Source organism: Protopterus annectens, chromosome 8.part0, assembly GCF_019279795.1.
Source record: "Protopterus annectens isolate FY-2018-M chromosome 8.part0, PAN1.0, whole genome shotgun sequence".
Taxonomy (NCBI): Eukaryota; Metazoa; Chordata; order Ceratodontiformes; family Protopteridae; genus Protopterus; species Protopterus annectens.
In genome coordinates this window covers 76,369,768-76,389,632 of record NC_056741.1, presented here as the reverse complement: position 1 = coordinate 76,389,632, position 19,865 = coordinate 76,369,768, and positions in this window count along the sequence as shown.

The following is a 19,865-nucleotide window of genomic DNA, read 5'->3' as shown; positions in this document are numbered from 1 at the left end:
GAGCACAGAAGTGTTAAAGAATGTCAGATGATGAGCCATGACATAGAGAGACTTTAACCTTACTGTTTCTATATGCAGCTGTGAAGGAGCACAGAACTGTGAAGCAATGTGAGATGATAGGCCCAGAGAGAGACACTAATGCTACTGTTTTTATGTGCAGCTGTGAAGGAATGTGAAGTAAATGGCCCTGAGAGAGACACTCTCCCTACCCTTTGTATGTGCTGCTGTGATGGAGCACAGAACTGTGAAGGAAAGTGAGATGATGAGCTGTGAGAGACACACTAACCCTACTGCTTGTATGTGCAGCTGCAAAGGAGCACAGAGTTGTGAAGCAAGGTGAAATGATGGGTCCTAAGTGAGGCACTAACCCTACTGTTTATATGTACAGCTGTGAGGAGTACAGAACTATTAAGGAATGTGAGATGATGGGCCCTGGGAGAGATACTAGCCCTACTGTTTGTATGTGTAGTTGTGAAGGAATGTGAGATGATGGCCATTGAGAGAGGCAATAACTGTACTCTAATATGTGCACCCTTCTCCCTACAAGGCCTCCACACCATAAACCAAGATTCTTTTCTAGCTGTAGAAAAATGGCTCACTAACTCCCAACTTATTCTAAATCCTTCCAAAAGAAAGCTATCTCTCTTCTACCCAACAAGATCCCTATCGTCTTCCATGTCTTTCAATATCTTATCCAGAAATAAAAATATTAACACCTCAATAACTCACACTAAAGTGCTACGAGTTGAAATTGACAATAACTTGAAATTCAATATTCACATAGATCAAGCCACTGAGAAGGTCCACAAGAAACCATGTCTTCTATACAGAAACAAACAATTTCTAACAAGAAACTCAAAAGCTACTATTGCTCACACACAGCTCTTGACAAGTCTCCTATACGCATCCCCAATTCTAACCAACATCTGCAAAACTGATCTAACCAAACTGGAATCTTATTACAATAAAAATGCCAAGTTTGTCACTGATGCCTCATACAGGACACATCACTGTACAGCTCTTAAACAACTAAAATGGCTACATCTTCCTCAACTGCTACACTTTAATAAATTAACCTTTGCCCCAAAATGCTGCATCAACCAAATAAAACCCCTGCTCTCCAAAATCTTATACAACCATACACCACTTCTAGATCCCTCCGTTCCAGTTACAAACTCCTTCTAGACATCACCAAAGCTAACAACTCAGCTGGGGAGTCACTCTTGTCGAACTTCATTCCTAAAATATGGAATAAACTGCCAACCCCAATAACCTCCAACTGCTCTACACTACAATTCAAAAATCTCCTAAAATCACACAATAGACAATTGGCTCTGTTCTTGCAACTGTCCTGGATAGGCCTTACCTCAGTCTCTTTAACTAAATATTGCTATTGAGTGTTATCTTACACCAATATCTGACCTCAGCTGTGTGGAAACTAGTTCTCTTCGCATTTGAATTTTACATATTCATGTATGATGCATGGTGTAAATTTTTACTTCTAAAGAATTGTATTGTCAATCATTATGTAACTGTTGCTTGCGAATACTTCTGTAATTCCCCTCAGGTTTGTCAACTTCTGCAATGTTTGTATTCCTTATAATTAGAACATTTCTTCCCAGGTCTCCGCAGAAAAAGGAACTGCATCCAGTTGGCCTTTCCCAGTAAAGAAATGTAAAATAAATAAACCCTAACATGTGTATGTGTAGTTCTGAAGGAGCACAAACTATGAGGGACTGTGAGACAATAGGTCCTGAGAGACACACTAACTCTACTGCTTGTATGTGCAGCTGGGAAGGAGAACAGAGTTGTGAAGGAAGGTGAGATAATGGACCCTAAGTAAGGGATTAACCCTACTGTTTATAAGTACAGCTGGGAAGGAGAACAGAGTTGTGAAGGAAGGTGAGATAATGGACCCTAAGTAAGGGATTAACCCTACTGTTTATAAGTACAGCTGGGAAGGAGAACAGAGTTGTGAAGGAAGGTGAGATAATGGACCCTAAGTAAGGGATTAACCCTACTGTTTATAAGTACAGCTGGGAAGGAGAACAGAGTTGTGAAGGAAGGTGAGATAATGGACCCTAAGTAAGGGATTAACCCTACTGTTTATAAGTACAGCTGGGAAGGAGAACAGAGTTGTGAAGGCAGGTGAGATAATGGACCCTAAGTAAGGGATTAACCCTACTGTTTATAAGTACAGCTGGGAAGGAGAACAGAGTTGTGAAGGAAGGTGAGATAATGGACCCTAAGTAAGGGATTAACCCTACTGTTTATAAGTACAGCTGGGAAGGAGAACAGAGTTGTGAAGGAAGGTGAGATAATGGACCCTAAGTAAGGGATTAACCCTACTGTTTATAAGTACAGCTGGGAAGGAGAACAGAGTTGTGAAGGAAGGTGAGATAATGGACCCTAAGTAAGGGATTAACCCTACTGTTTATAAGTACAGCTGGGAAGGAGAACAGAGTTGTGAAGGAAGGTGAGATAATGGACCCTAAGTAAGGGATTAACCCTACTGTTTATAAGTACAGCTGGGAAGGAGAACAGAGTTGTGAAGGAAGGTGAGATAATGGACCCTAAGTAAGGGATTAACCCTACTGTTTATAAGTACAGCTGGGAAGGAGAACAGAGTTGTGAAGGCAGGTGAGATAATGGACCCTAAGTAAGGGATTAACCCTACTGTTTATAAGTACAGCTGGGAAGGAGAACAGAGTTGTGAAGGAAGGTGAGATAATGGACCCTAAGTAAGGGATTAACCCTACTGTTTATAAGTACAGCTGGGAAGGAGAACAGAGTTGTGAAGGAAGGTGAGATAATGGACCCTAAGTAAGGGATTAACCCTACTGTTTATAAGTACAGCTGGGAAGGAGAACAGAGTTGTGAAGGAAGGTGAGATAATGGACCCTAAGTAAGGGATTAACCCTACTGTTTATAAGTACAGCTGGGAAGGAGAACAGAGTTGTGAAGGAAGGTGAGATAATGGACCCTAAGTAAGGGATTAACCCTACTGTTTATAAGTACAGCTGGGAAGGAGAACAGAGTTGTGAAGGAAGGTGAGATAATGGACCCTAAGTAAGGGATTAACCCTACTGTTTATAAGTACAGCTGGGAAGGAGAACAGAGTTGTGAAGGAAGGTGAGATAATGGACCCTAAGTAAGGGATTAACCCTACTGTTTATAAGTACAGCTGGGAAGGAGAACAGAGTTGTGAAGGAAGGTGAGATAATGGACCCTAAGTAAGGGATTAACCCTACTGTTTATAAGTACAGCTGGGAAGGAGAACAGAGTTGTGAAGGAAGGTGAGATAATGGACCCTAAGTAAGGGATTAACCCTACTGTTTATAAGTACAGCTGGGAAGGAGCACAGAACTACAAAGGAATGTGAGACGATGAGTGTTGGGAGAGACACTAACTCTACTGTTTGTATGTGCAGGTATGAGAGAGTGCAGAACTGTGAAGGAATGTGAGACAATGCTCCCTGAGAGAGAAGCACTACCCCTACTGTCTGTATGTGCAGCTGTGAAGGAGCACATAACTGTGAAGGAATGTGAAATGATGGGCCCTAAGTGAGGCACTAATCCTAGCATTTGTATCTGCACCTCTGAAGAAGCACATAACTATTTAAGAATGTGAGACAAATGGACCCTGAGAGAGGCAGTAACCCTCTATATTCAGCTGTGAAGGAACACAGAACTAAGAAGGAATGTGTAATGGGTCCTGAGAGAGGCACTAATCATACTGTTTGTATCTGCAGCTGTGAAGGAATGTTAGATGATCAGCCCTGAGAGGGGCAGTAACCCTACTCTTTGTACGTGGAGCAGTGAAGGAATGTGAAATGATGGCACTGAGATAGACACTAATCCTAAGCTTTTCATGTGTAGCTATGAAGGAGCATAGAACTGTGAAGGAATGTAAGGTGGTGGGCCCTCAGATAGGCACTATCCCTATTGTTTGTATGTGCAGCTGTGAAGGAATGTGAAATGGGCCCTGAGAGGGACACTAACCCTACTGTTTGTATGTGCAATTGTGAAGGAGCACAGAACTGTGAAGGAATGTGAAATGATGGGCCCTAAGTGAGGCACTAATCCTAGCATTTGTATCTGCACCTCTGAAGAAGCACATAACTATTTAAGAATGTGAGACAAATGGACCCTGAGAGAGGCAGTAACCCTGTATGTTCAGCTGCGAAGGAACACAGAAATAAGATGGAATGTGAGATGATGGGCCTTTTGAGAGGCACTAGTCCTAATGTTTATAAGTACAGCTGTGAATGAGCACAGAACTGTGAAGCAATGTGAGATAATGAGCCCTGGGAGGGACAATAACCTTATTGTTTGTATGTGCTGCTGTGAATGAGCACAGATCTGTGAAGGAATGTCAGACAACAGGCCCTGAGAGATGCACCAGCCCTACTATTTGTACGTGCGGGTGTGAAGAAACACAGTACTAAAAAAGAATGAGAGATGACAGGTCCAGAGAGAGGCACTAACCTTATTGTTTGCACTTGTGAAGAAGCACATAACTCTGAAGGAATGTGAGATGATGGGCCCCGAATGAGGCAGATGTCTTACTGTTTATAAGTATAGCTGTGAATGAGCACAGAACTGTGAAGCAATGTGAGATGGTGAGCCCTGAGAGAGACACTGTTCTTACTGTTTGTAAGTACAGCTGTGCAGAAATATGAATTGGTTGTCCCTGAGAGAGACAATATCCCTACTCTTTGTATGTCCAGTTGTGAAGAAGCGCAGAACTGTGAAGGAATGTTAATACATGGACCCTAAGAGCGACACTGACTCCAGTGTTTGAATCTACAGCTGTGAAAAAATGTGAAATGATGGGCATTGAGAGTGACACTATCCCTACTCTTTGTATGTGAAACTGTGAAACTGTGACACAGAACTCTGAATGAGTATAGCTGTTGGGCCCTAACAGAGACACTAACCCTACTCTTTGTATGTGCAGTTGTGATGGAATGTGAATGATGGGTCCTGAGAGAGGCACTAGACCTACTGTTACAAATACAGTTGTGAAGAAGCACAGACATGTTAAGAAATGTGAGATGATTGGCCCTGAAAGAGGCATTAGCCCTATTGTTTGTATGAACATCTGTGAAGGAACACAGAACTGTGAAGAAATGTGAGATGATGACTCCTGACAGAGGCACTGACTCTATTATTTGCATTGAAACTGTGAAGGAATGTCAGATGATGGGCCCTAAGAGAAGCAGTAATCCTACTTTTTATAGGTACAGCTCAGAAGGAGCAGATAACTGTGAAGGAATGTGAAATAATTGGCCCTAAGACACTAATCTTACTGTCTGTATATGCAGCTGTGAAGGAGCACAGAACTGTGAAGGAATGTGAGTTGAAGGCCCCTGAGAGAGGCACTAACTCTATTGTTTGTATGTACAGCTGTGAAGGAATGCAAGATGATGGGCCTTGAGAGAGACACTAACCCTACTGCTTGTATGTGCAGCTGTGAAGAAATTTGAAATGATGGGTATTGAAAGATAACCCTACTGTTTGTGTGTGCAGCTCTAAAGGAGAACAGTACTATGAAGGAATGTGAAACTCATGTTCTGAGAGAGGCACTAAACCTATTTTATGTGCAGCTGTGAAGGACCACAATACTAGGAAGGAATATGAGATGATGGGTCCTGAGTGAAGCACTAATCCTATTGGTTATAAGTACAGCTGTGAAGGAGCACAAAGCTATAAGGAATGTGAGAACATGAGTGTTGAGGTGTGAAGGAGCAGAAAACTGTGAAGGGATGTCAGATGATGGGTCCTGGGCAAGACACTAACCCTACTGTTTGTATGTGCAGGTGTGAGAGAGTACAGAACTGTGAAAGAATGTGAGCATATGGTCCCTGAGAGCAGCAGCATCCCTTCTATTTATATGTGCAGTTGTGAAGGAACACAGAACTAAGAAGGAATGTGTGATGGGTTCTGAGAGAGGCACTAACCCTACTATTTGTATTTGCAGCTGTGAAGGGATATTAGATGATTAGTCCTGAGAGAGGCATTAACCCTACTCTTTGTATGTGGAGCAGTGAAGGAATGTGAAATGATGATCCCTGGGAAAGTCACTAATCCTAGGCCTTGCATGTGGGGCAGTGAAGGAATGTGAAATGATGGGCCTTGAGAAAGACATTAATCCTAGGTTTTGCATTTGTAGCTATGAGGAGCACAGAACTGTGAAAACTGTAAGATGGTGAGCACTGAGATAGGCACTATCCCTACTGTTCATATGTCCACCTGTGATAGAATGTGAAATGATGGGCCCTGAGAGGGGCACGAACCCCACTGTTGGTATGTGCAGCTATGAAGGAGACACAACTGTGAAGGAATGTGAGATGATGGACCCTGAGTGAGGCCCTAACCCTACTGTTCATAATTACAGCTGTGAGGAATACAGAACTGTGAAGGAATGTGAGATGATGGGCCCTGAAAGACACTAATCCTATTATTTATAAGTACAACTGTGAAGGAATGTGAGATGATGGGCCTTGAGATAGGTACTAACCTTACTGCTTGTATGTGCAGAAGTGAAGGAATGTGTGATGATGGACCTTAAGTGAGGTACTAACCCTACTGCTTATAAGTACACTAATGAGGAGCACAGAACTGTGAAGGAATGTGAGATGATGCGCCCTGTGGGCCACTAACCTTATTTTCTAATTTCTCCAAATCCTTTGGGTTTCTAATACCATGACAGGAATGGACCCCATTCCAAAGTCAAAGTACGATTAAAGTTCATGAAATTAGTATTGTTTCAGTCTTTGATGTTAGCCAAAAATGCTCTTTGCAGCACCCACAATGTGCCCAGTAATGACTCCTTCTGCAATTTGTATGGAGTTACATGTACTGGTAATATATCTCTATATGATTGTAGATTCGTTTTATAAGACCCCTTGCTCCTATTACTATTGGAACTGTCTCAGTATCTTTCTTCCACATTGCTTTCATTTCTGCCTACAAATCCTGATATTTTATGGCTTTGTGTCTCTTTGTGTGCAAGACACTGTAGTCACTGGGTGTAGCGATTTCAATGATCGATGCTACTTTTGCCTTCTTTTCATGGACCACTATATCTGGACTCCACACATCTATCTTTGGAACTGTTGGTAATGGGTGATCCCACCTGATGTAGACTTCATCATATTCTGTGATGCTTTGTGGCTCATGTTTCCAGTGTTTTACAGCTACTTCAATATTATAAAGTTTGCGCAATCCCAATTGTAACAGTCTGCCACATTATTATGCCTTTCAGTATACAGTCCTTCTGCCATTAGTATATCACAACCAGCAGCAAGGTGTGTGACTGTTTCTAATTCTGTTTTACAAAACCTACATTTGTCTGTTTCTCCCACGTGTTCAATGGACTTTGTAAACCAACATGTATGTAACCCAGTATCTTGGGCCACCAATATTAGCCTTTCACCTTTTATAGGTTCATAGGTTCATAGGTAGGTACTAGGCTATCGGCCCAAGGGCCTACATAAGCCTAGCCAGAAAGGTTCCATGGCTTACGCCACCCAAGAAACTTATTTTCCTGTGCCACTGTCGAGCAGAGACACAGAAGTGATCCCCGGGGTGTATTTCCTATTTCCCCTCCACTCATCCAGATTTTTCTTGAAGAGTGCTAATGAAGAACTTTGCTTGACATAGATGGGTAGCTTGCTTCAGAGTATAGGAAGTCTCTGGGACAGGAATCTATCCCTCCAGCATGTCCTGTTTATTGTGGTGACAAGGTTTAGGTCCCTAGAGCGTGTAGCTCGAAGAGATTGGGATTTCTTTAGGTGTAGCATTCCATCAGCACTGGGTTTGACATAGCTTTATATGTGAGGCAGAGATCACCTCAGAGTAGGCGATATGCTATGGAGTAAAGCTGGAGTTTTTTGAGGCAGTCAGTGTAGGGCATTTGTTTGAGGCCAGTAATTCTCTTTGTGAGGTACTTCTGTGGCCTTTCCAGCTGCAGATGTCTTGTGAGGTACATTCCAAAAAGGGCGTTGTTCTCTATAATGGGTCTAATGAGTGTCGAGTAGAGGGGAACAATGGCCTCTTTTTTTCTGGATGAGAACCCTTTAATATGAGGTGTGCCACATAGAAGGACTTCTTGGCTTAAATTCACCTCTCCTTATCTCTATATCTCCTGTTCATCAATTTTAGTTCTGCCTTTAACACTGTCATCCCCCAGAATCTGATATTGAAACTGATCCGGATGGGCATCAACACCCCCTATGTAACTGGATACTGGACTTTCTCATCAACAGACCCCAAAAGTATGTGTGGGAAATAACAGTTCAATCAGTATTACACTGAGCACGGGTGTCCCTCAGGGCTGTGTCCTGAGTCCTCTGCTGTTCACCTTGTTGACACACGACTGCATGGCCTAGCATGAATCCAACAAAATCATCACGTTCGCAGATGATGCCATTGCCATAGGTCTTGTCAGAAATGGTGAGAAAACAGCCTACAGGGATGAAGTGGAGCATCTGACAGGTTGGTGTGACAGTAACAATCTGGCCTTAAATGTAAGAAAGACCAATGAATTAATAGTGGACTTCAGGAGGACTCAGGAGATACATCAACCACTGGAAATTTAAGGGGTGGCAGTGTTCCTGGGGGTGAACATCTCAGTTGCCCTATCCTGATTGACTCATATTAGCCACAGAGTGAAGAAGGCACAACAGCGTCTGCACCTCCTATGGAAACTGAGGAAGGCAAAGCTGTCTTAGTCCATCCTCAAAGCCTTCTACAGGGGGACCATTGAAGGCATCCTCTCAAATAACATCATAGTTTGGTATGGGAACTGCAAAGCATCTGACCACAAGGCTCTCCTGAGGATAGTGAAGACAGTGGAAATAGTCATTCATTCCTCGCTCCCATCCATGGATGTTCTGCATGAGACTCGGTGTGTGGGACGAGCTAGGAAGATAATCAATCATCCCGCTCACCCTGCCCATGGCATGTACTTCTGCCTTTCCTCAGGCAGGTGGTACCACAGCTTACACTGCAAAACATCTAGACTGAACAGGAACATCTTCCCTCTATCCATGAGGCTGCTGAACTTAAATGCCAGGCAAGACAGTGAATAATTAGATTAATATGCCACTTGCTATGAAGTATCAGCTATAGTATTCACTCTGGCAGATTGTTTCAATAACTGGTATAGTTAGCCTGATTTCTTATGCTATTACTTCCTGAATGTACAATAGTCAGTGGAGTCACCACTCCATACATGTGCAATATGAACATCAGAATACATCATACTACAATGGATGAAGTGTAATATTCTAAGCAATCACAATATGAAGTCATAGTCTTGCAATACCTACCAATATAATATTGTCTAATGTCTTCCTGTCCAGTTGTGATAATGTATTATGTTGTTAGTATTTTAATTATTACCGTATGTTTATTAGTCTTACTGTCATTCAAACTATGGGTTCATTGTTATGCCTTGCATGGGGACCAAATCAATGTAATTTTGTTCAGCTTGCACTGCTGTGTATATCTGATCGACAATAAAGTTAACTTTGACTTTGATTTTGATTTAACCATTCCTGTATTCGATACTAATCAACATGAGGTTCTTCCAGGAGTTTTCTATACTTGCAACTATATTTATGCATTTTCCACATGCCTTGCCTTCTCATCTGATCCTTCAACTTTGGTCTACTTCAGTAGACCGACAGTACACAAGACTGACATTCACAACACCGAGACTAAAAAACAGACACTCCACAACACCGAACATTCAAAATATCAAGCATCAGAACATCGACGTTTGAAACACCGACATCACAGAAGCGAGCCCCACACCAATGACCTGAAAATATGTATATAAATGCTATGCACACATGGAAACAACACACAAGTTCAAAAACACCTTTGCCAATCACAGTGAAAACTCCAAACAGTGATTACCCACTAACAAATATAGAAGTCTGTGTCTTTTAGGAGATCCAAGATGGTGGGCATCTAACTGGCACCCTCTCCTTATTGCTCCAGGATTTAACTTCAGTTTTACTGCTTATTCTGGTAAATCACTGGCTCTCTACATCCTGATCGTTAATTTGACTTCTTACTGGCCTCTGTGAACTGTTTTGAAGGTCCTATAGAGATTCTGTTGGCTTTTAGGAATATAAATAACTAGCTGCTGTGCGCATTGTAGTAGCCACGCGGATATTAGAGGCCTGATCTTCAGAACTACACCTCGGGACAGTTACTGTAATCACTACATTCTTGATTGAAATATTCAAAATGCCGAGAGAACCAGAAGGTATGGACACTCAAACCACAAAGTCTAAAATATCTGCCATCATTACCTCCAGAAAAAGAACCTAAAAGATTGAGATCATCCAAAACTCCACCGGAGCTCTCCAAAGACCTGATCAGACAGAGACCTGAATACACGCAACCTATGGATGAATTAAAAAATGCTCTCACACCCTTGCAAAACGCCATACAAGAATTATCGGCGAAGTTCAGTACCTTTGACACATCCTTACAGAAAATTGTTGACAGACTGGACTTGGTAGAAGAGAAATCTAAAACAAATGAGTTCGATATTCATTCCCTTAAAGAAGCTCTCCAAATGAAAGATAAAGCCATCAGTACCATGCAATCCAAGATCGTTGACTTGGAAGCGCGAAGCAGAAGAAATAATTTGATTATTCGAGGTTTGAGTGAGAAATATGAACCTAGTCAGCTAATTGATGTTGTTGCACAAATCTTCACTAATTTATGTAAAGAAACAAATCCTGCGCATAAATACCACATCGAAAGAGCGCACAGGGCTCTCCGGAGCCAGCAGCTAGCCACACTGCCGAGACCAGTTTATATTAAAATGCTGAACTTTCAAGATGTCCAATCTATTATATCAGCCTTCAAAAAAAATAAGAAATTTGCCTGGAATAACCAACCGCTAATAATCTCACAGGACTTACCCTTAGAGATACGAGAGATGCGTCGGAAACTGGCTCCCTACTGCGCTGAACTTATTCAAAGGAAAATTCAGTTTCAGATGAAGTTTCCCTCAACGCTGACCTTTATCTATCAGGGAACCAAATTATCAATGTCTTCCCCTACTGAAGCCAAGAATATATTCATTAAGTGTTTCGGCTCGGCGCCCTCCATTTGAGCATATGTTATTATGTACACCAGGATACAGCGACAAAAATTTATTGTAAAACCACACGAACATAAAACTCCGGTTAAGCGCTTTCAACTGTTGGTACACAGTCTTCCTCAGAACAATTAATTCCTCTTTCTCAATCCTTTAAATAGTCACCTTAATTGAATTATTACAAGCAAAAACCGCTTTCCAGCAAGAAATTTCCACAAGTACTGACAAAGTGTAAGGAGAACTTGGCCAATGAACAGTTAGTAATTTTTGCACATACTATTGACAATGTATCCAACAGGGGATCTACATTGTTATCTCATTACAAATCTGTTGTGAACAATGAAAGGAAACATTCTCTTAATAAGTCAATAGCCAGCAAGGACACCAGCATTGATAGTATTGGCAAACAACGTCCCAACATAACTGTGTATGAAGGGTTTAAAGTGTACAATTACACAGAGACAGTGACAGATATGGATTTTGTTAAAGTATTGAGTAAGGGGATGAAATTTATCCCCACAACAGGGATGAATTTAGTAGATAACATCAAGGAGGTCAAAATGTACTGCAGGAGGCTCAACCTGGCCATACAATTTGACAAGGGCACTGATGCTAATATGAATAAGAAAGGGAATTCTATTGGTATAGCAGGTACCAACCTCAGGAAGAGAAGTACATATATCCCTGTGAGTAATCCATCTATATTAAATTATGAAAAAATGGTGTGTAATGATATCTACTGGCTACATAAGAACATTAAGAAAGATAAGATCAAATACAATGACAATTTAGAAGTATCAGAAAGAGACAGTTTGAAGAAATTCTTATGTAACAGAGATATTAGAATCATGAAGATTCTATACTAATGAATACAATGAAGTATTACACAATTTGTTATATGAATCAGGGAATTATGAAAATATCTCTATGAATCAAATTAATATTGGACACAAAAGAATAGATCTGTGTATAGAGGAATATTTGATTGACAATAGGATAACAAATGATTTTAAAGACTGATTATCCTATTTTGGCCAAAATGGTAGGGATACCCAAAGGTGCACAAGTCCTGACAATCCTCCCCATAATATCAGGATCTAGATCAAAAACTTTCAAGATAGGTCAATTGATTGATAGATGGTTAAAAAATATCTACGACTCCATTCCACATATCATGAAAGATTCTTGGAGATTCTTGGGGGAACTGACCAATGACAAATGGCATCCTAACTTAATATATCTTACAATAGATATTAAAGATTTGTTTTCAAGTATCCCAAGGGATGAAGGGTTGGAATTTTTTGCTTAGTTTTTCGTAAATATTCTGGATTTACTTGGGACAAAATCAATTTGATCGTTGACATGATGGGACTGGTGCTAGATTATAACTTTATAGAGTTTCAAGGAGAATTTTTCAAGCAGACCATTGTATTCTGAATTTTATCCAGATATTACCTACTATGTCAGATACCTAGGCGATATTTTTCATTCTATGGAATTCATCAGTGGAGAGATTAGTATGAAATTTCTTAACTCCACTACAGAATTCTTGAAATTTACTCATAGCTACAGTAGTAGCGAAATTCCATACTAGATACATGCATCAGTCACAATGAGGAGGGCTTCATTTCTAAAATATACAAAAGCCCACCTTTTCTAATGATTACATTCACTATACAAGTAATCACCCTCCCATGTTTTTAAGAATATACTTAAAGGCCAATGCATCAGGGTGAATGACATCTACTAAGGAACTTATGAGGATGGAACTTGAACATATAAAAACTCTCTTTATGGATCAAAGATGGTTACCGAAATGATCAATTATGTACAGGGACAGTGGGGACTCAAATATGTTATTTTACATAGAAAAAAAGAAAGAGGAGGAGAATGTTTTCAACACAAGAGTTTGTGTTTTGACATACACACCACACACTCATTATATTAATGACATCCTCAGTAGACACTGGCAATTATTAGCGGTGCTGGATATGGAAGAGATGTTAGGTAAATATCCTAAATGTGTATATAAGACTGGAAAACTAGTGACATCAGGCAGAGCAATTTAAGGGAAGGTTCCAAAGGTACAACAAAATGTGGGAGGTGTAAACAATGTAGATACATCAACCTGGATAAAGTTTTGAGGTTGGATGATATGAATTGCACTTATATTCCAAGCCTGGATAGTGTATGTGGCCTTATGTACACAATGCAACGCTCATTATATAGGAAAAACAGAAAGGCAGTTTAAGAAGAGGATGTATGAACATCAGTATAGGATACAGAAATGTGACACTAAAAATGCCTTATACAGACACATTTCCGAGAAAGGCACTGAACACAGCTTTAAATTTTCTATTATTGATCAAGTCCATATTACACCTTTCGGAGGTAATTGGAAAATGGAGTTGGCCCTCAAAGAAAGTAGATGGCAGATTCTCACTGATTCAACGAGAAAACCTGGTTTGAACGATTATATTAGTATTAAGCCTTTTTTAGCTTTGTCAAGAAATTAATACATTTACGGTATAAGAGCATGTTGGAAGGCTCAGGCTGTTGAAGTATATAACCAAGGTTCAACACAATATATGTTGTGGATTGTTGATTAACACACAGTATTAATTTGGTTGCATCAGAATTGATTTTTATATATAGTTGTTTATATATATATATATTTTTTTTTATATTTTTTTATATGTTTGTGGATGCTCAATTATTCACAAATATTTAATAATTTGTATTTTTTATTTTCAATTTAATGTATTATACCAGTATGTATAATGACCACTCTATTTATGTACCATTTGTAACTTATAACTTATAATTGTATGTACATATTTCTGGTATTAGCATATACTACAACATATACAAGTTGATGTTTTTACAAAACAGATGAGAGACGTTAAAGTTTTTTTAAAAAAATGATGGACACAAGTCCCTCTATCTACTTTCCCATATACTGCATTAACAACAGTTTTCACTTTAATATTATTACATAGGCAGTATGGCTTTAAAATATTTTGGCGGTTTTTGCTTGTAATAATTCAATTAAGTTGACTATTTAAAGGATTGAGAAAGAGGAATTAATTGTTCTGAGGAAGACTGTGTACCAACAGTTTGGTTTTACAATAAATTTTTGTCGCTGTATCCTGGTGTACGAGCAGTGTCATCTACAGTTATTCCATCTGAGTACGTTGTTATCTGGTTGTTTATTCTACACGTTGTGGATATGTTATTATGTGTCATCTCGCTTCTGATACATATACATGTTTTGCTCTGTTGCTCTCTTATTATATGAGTAGATTGTCATTCTCTCTTTAATACAGTATGAAATCTAATTTGATACATGACAAATAGTTTCTTTTTCAAAATAGTGCCTTATTTAGCCCTAGGAACCCTGTCTTTGGCAGACAAAATACAGGAGGACTCCTATAGGGGAGGCGCTTAGTCAGCTTTAACTGCTACACATATAGAGGAAGAAACTTATACATGTCCGTTTTGTGAGATGCTTAACTGCCTCTAAATATCGTACTGTACGACAAGCCGATTAATAGGACAAATTTATTGTACATTATGGTAACGAATATTTTTTGTTTTCATATATATTATAATGATGTCACTGTTACTCGCTTATTCCATTTGATCAGCGTAAGAACCTATCACGCTAAATGTGATATAATGCTGTTCCAAACAATTCGAGTTATGGATAGTGGGTTGATTACGACTACCATATCAAATATCCACTTTCACCCTAGGACACCCTATGAATCCCTGCAGGTTATATGCATATAAGCTGAACTCAATTAATAACCTTTTGAAATTTTATGAAGATTTCTTTGCAAATTTTACCTGTTTCACTGTTTTTTGCAGGATATGTAATTTTGGGATACTTATGGGCATTTTGTCTATAGATCACAACACTGTTTTACCTTTTATGTTGTTACACAATAATTTGCCAGATTGATCAGACCTATGGTTTGTTTATATTTTCCTTGGAAGCTATAAGGATTTTAAGAAGGGATATGATGTCTAAGCTTGGGCTTGTTAGGAATTTGTACAGATTGTGTAAATATTGCATTTATTATCCACTTATTGAGTTAACTATAATGTCACACTCACGCATTCTCTCAGTTGCTATAGGGAGGTGGGTATGCACGGGTATAGGATTGAGGGACTCAAGTGCCATGTTTTTACTAATTGCTGCTTTAATTTTATGGTATTTTAGTGCTTATATTATTCTTCTATTTTTCTTCTATATTTTTTCACCACCTGATAAATACTCATGTAGGTCTATACATAACATGTTCAGATAACATATTTAATACTAATATGGCTAATAATTCTAGAGTATTGATATTGTCATCATGGAATGTTAGGGGTCTCAATAACTGTGATAAAAAAAACTTGTAATGCATATTTTACTTAAAACTAATTGTAATGTTTGCTTTCTACAAGAGACACATTTATTAAGTGCAGATTGGATAAATGACATGAAAAAAACCTGGATTAGTGATATTATTTCCTCTGGCTCGGTTAACAACTCGAAGGGAGTGGCTATTATTGTTAAAAAATCCTTCCAGATACAAATTATATCAAAAGGGGGTGATCAAGAGGGGAGATGGTGCTATTTCACTTGCTGTATTCAGTCAATAAATAATCCAATATTATTTCTCAATATTTATGGGCCATGCTCTGGGCAATCTGAATTTATTATGAATATCTACAATTTTTTGCTTAAATTTCCAAATCATGTCCTAATAATTGGAGGAGACTGGAATGTTGTCATTAACCCCCAGGTAGATCGTCAAGGGAAAGATAGTTATGGAAATGTGATAACTTGTAAAGCCTTATCAGACATGATTGATGATTTTGACTTATGGGACCCGATTGCATCCAGTACTACTGCCCTGGAGGATAGACATAAACATTTTACTTATTTTTTCAAATGTCATCACTCATGGTCCCGGATGGACTATTTTTTTATCTCAAATTACTTGAAAAATAGGAGAACTAAGTTTTCGGTAGAGCCCCGTTTCCTATCAGACCACTCAAGAATAATCTTAGAAATCAGCTTAACCCACTCTAGTACTCCTACAATTCCTTCCTGGTCTCTGAACTGCAATCTTCTAAACGATAAGTCTCTGGGCAACGACGTTAAAATGACTCTTAAAGATCTTTTTGGTAATAAACACGATGAATCCATCTCCTTTGACATTAGATGGGCTGCAACCAAAGCCGTACTTCGAGGTATCTTCATCAAAAAAGCGAGTTTTCTTAAAAAGCTACGTGCTAAAAAATTAGTAGACCTACAGGTTGATATTGATCATCTAGAGAAGAAGCTATTAGATAGATACTCTGAGGGCACAGAAAAAGAACTAACTGCCAAACAAAAAGAACTATTTGAATACCACCAATCTAACTTGTCCCTATGGGAATTCAAATATATAGCGAGATTCTCAGAATACATTCAAACTCCCTCCAAGGCTTTGGCGAGAATAATTCTTAACACACCTAGATCCCCGAGAATATCTTGCCTCCAGTACAAGAATCAGGTTTACAGATCTGACGAGCATATCCTCCAGCTTTTTCACCAAATATACTCAGAAACCTATGCCAATACCAACTTCATGACCTCAAAGGAAGAGATGGGAAACTTTCTGGATATGATTTATTTCCCGAGAATTACTGAACTACAAAAAGATCAACTCTCAGCCCAGTTTAATATCAAAGAAATTATAGAGGTTATTGACAAACTGAAGACAGGAAAAGCTCCGGGCCCAGATGGTTTTCCATCTGAATTCTACAAATCACATAAAGTTATTCTGGCCCCTATTCTATTAGACCTATTTAAATCCATTGCTGCTAACGGTATTAAAGATCCATATATTAATTATTCGAAAACTATTTTAATTCCTAAAAATACATTGGACGGCACTAATCCTAATAACTACAGACCGATATCACTTATGAATGTAGATATTAAAATCCTGTCCTCCATTTTAGCAAATAGACTGAAAGGAGTACTAAACGACTTGATCTCCCCAGAACAAGCTGGATTTATGAGTAACAGACATAGATGGGACAATACCCTAACACTAGAATCTATGATAAAATTAACTAAACAGAACCAAGACCCTATTTATGCCTTGATACTAGACCCAAGTAAAGCCTTCGACAGAGTTAATTGGGATTTCCTGTTTTTGACTCTTTTAAAAGTTGGCCTCCCCTCTGAATTCATCGACTTAATTAAGATTCTATACAATAGCTCATACACCCATCTTTGCATAAATAGAAAATTCTCAGATCCGATTAAAATTGCCAATGGTACAAGACAAGGATGCCCTTTGTCTCCCCTATTGTTCAACCTATATATAGAGGTACTACTCCTGTTTGTTACACAGAAAGCCTATCATGCTATCCCTAGGGTATGTAACTTTAACATTAAATTCACTGCCTTTGCAGATTACCTTAATTTGTATTTCATGTATCCCTCTAATGACGCTATGAAATTAATAAACTCCATAGATACCTTTGCAGCGATTTCTGACTACAAAATTAATGCCAATAAATCGCATATCTTCCAAATTAATCCTGAAGCGCATAAACCACATCTTTTTCCAGTCTTGCCTTTCCGTACCTGTCACTCCTTGAATTATCTGGGAGTCACATATGAAGATTCGTATTCCTCTATTATGCAAGCTAACTTAGTGAAAACTTGGAACTCTATCACACAAGATATGAAACGTTGGCAACTATTGAAACTTTCTACACTTTCAAAAATCTCCATTGTCAAAATGAATATACTTCCAAAAATTCTCTATCAATACAATTCCTCTTTATCCCCGGTCACAATTACTTTTATTAAGAAAATTCAGAAAGAGATTGGAAAATTTATTTGGTACCCAAAATCAGTTAGAATGTCCTATTACAAACTCACAGCTCCTAAATTAAAGGGAGGCATGGCGATGCCAAACTTTATTTTATACTATAGAATTATTCGTGCCAATAGAATTCTTGCTATTGCCAACTATGCCACTGGATCCATACCATGGACCCCTATATGGATTAAGATATGGTACAAATATGCCATTAATAAAAACATCAATCCCAAATCTCTACCTTTCCTTACGAGAATTTCAATTAGGAAAATGAAAGTACATGGAATTCTCAAAGACTTAAATGAGAATTTTCAGGAACTATTTAAATCGGTGGGTCTATCTAATGCCCTATTGTTATTTCAGCCTATCCATCTTAATCCCAATATTATAATGGGAGGCCAAATGCTAAACTTAAACAAATTTCCCCTGATCAAAAACTACACGATATGGGATATACACAAATTTAAACACCTCTCACTAAATGAGTTTAGAGAGATCCTGTCGTTGTCTAAGGCCTATACTATTATTCTGAGGCAAATAAGAGATCTTGTTTCATCCCTCCTTCTGAATCAATATAACTCAGAATCTGAGATTAATATAGTCACACAGCTACTCCTAAGTCTAAACTCCAATAAGCACATGCTCTCCATAGCGTACAAAGCATTCTCCTCATACCTTTATGGAGATGAAGTTACCTTCGCTGAATACTGGAGCAGACAAGGATCTAATCTATCCTCGCAACAGAAGAAAGACTCGATAAATCTTATGCTTAAATACTCCCCCTTTAAGAAATTTACTTACACCCAATTCATGATTACAAACAATCTATACCTTACTCCAACTCACCTAAATAAATTCAATGCTTCTATCCCCACTTCGTGCCCTTGTTGTTCTCACCCTCATGCAGACATTATCCATATACTATGGTACTGTAAATATGCTCATAACGTATGGTGTTCCCTCAAGATTAGACTAGCTAAAATGGGTTACCACAAATCAACGTTATCTTGGGAAATGGCTCTACTCCACATTACCAATATCAATATGCCACCCCTTAGACTTAAGAGTCTGATCATCATATGCCTTTTGATTAAATTCTATATTACTAAACATTGGATAGACCGCTCCAAACTAACCTGGGAGGGTTTTAAAAAGATGGCAGTTACATACATAACTTCTCAAAAATTAATAACTGTCAACTCTCGTAAAAAATTGGAATTTAAACAGTTATGGGACTTCATTTTTTCACTCCTAGATACGATATAACCGAGCCATGCTAACATACTTCTTATTTCAAGTTTTTTTTTTTTTTTTTTTTTTTTGAGTATCCTAAATTTTTTATAACCTTTTATATTCTTCCTTTTTCCTTTAAAATATATGGATAAGCGGCTTTATGGTGTATTTTTGAACATACTGAATATCATGGCACTTTGTATATAGTTGTTTTTATCTACTTCAAATAACAATTCGATTTGTTAACTTCTTTTATATGTAGTGTTGTGTTTTCACACTGCTTATGCATTCATATATCTTGTTAACTTCTGGATGTTTATGATTTGATTATTGAATTATATTAAAATGCAATACAGATTGTTTGCAAAAAAAAAAAGTCTGTGTCCTTTATTTACATACTGTAGTTACATCATCAGGTTCAAACAGTCCCATGGTAGACAATGTAAAATGACATCCATTATCACAAAAGTGAGTACCGTACTTGTCCATTGCTTAAGTACACCATATATCCTGCTACAAATCCTGTGATTACATCATGTAAAATACAGCCACCTTACATTTTCATGTGACACACAAACACACATTACATCTTCAATAGCTGAGCTATGGCTTTCAAAAGTCCAG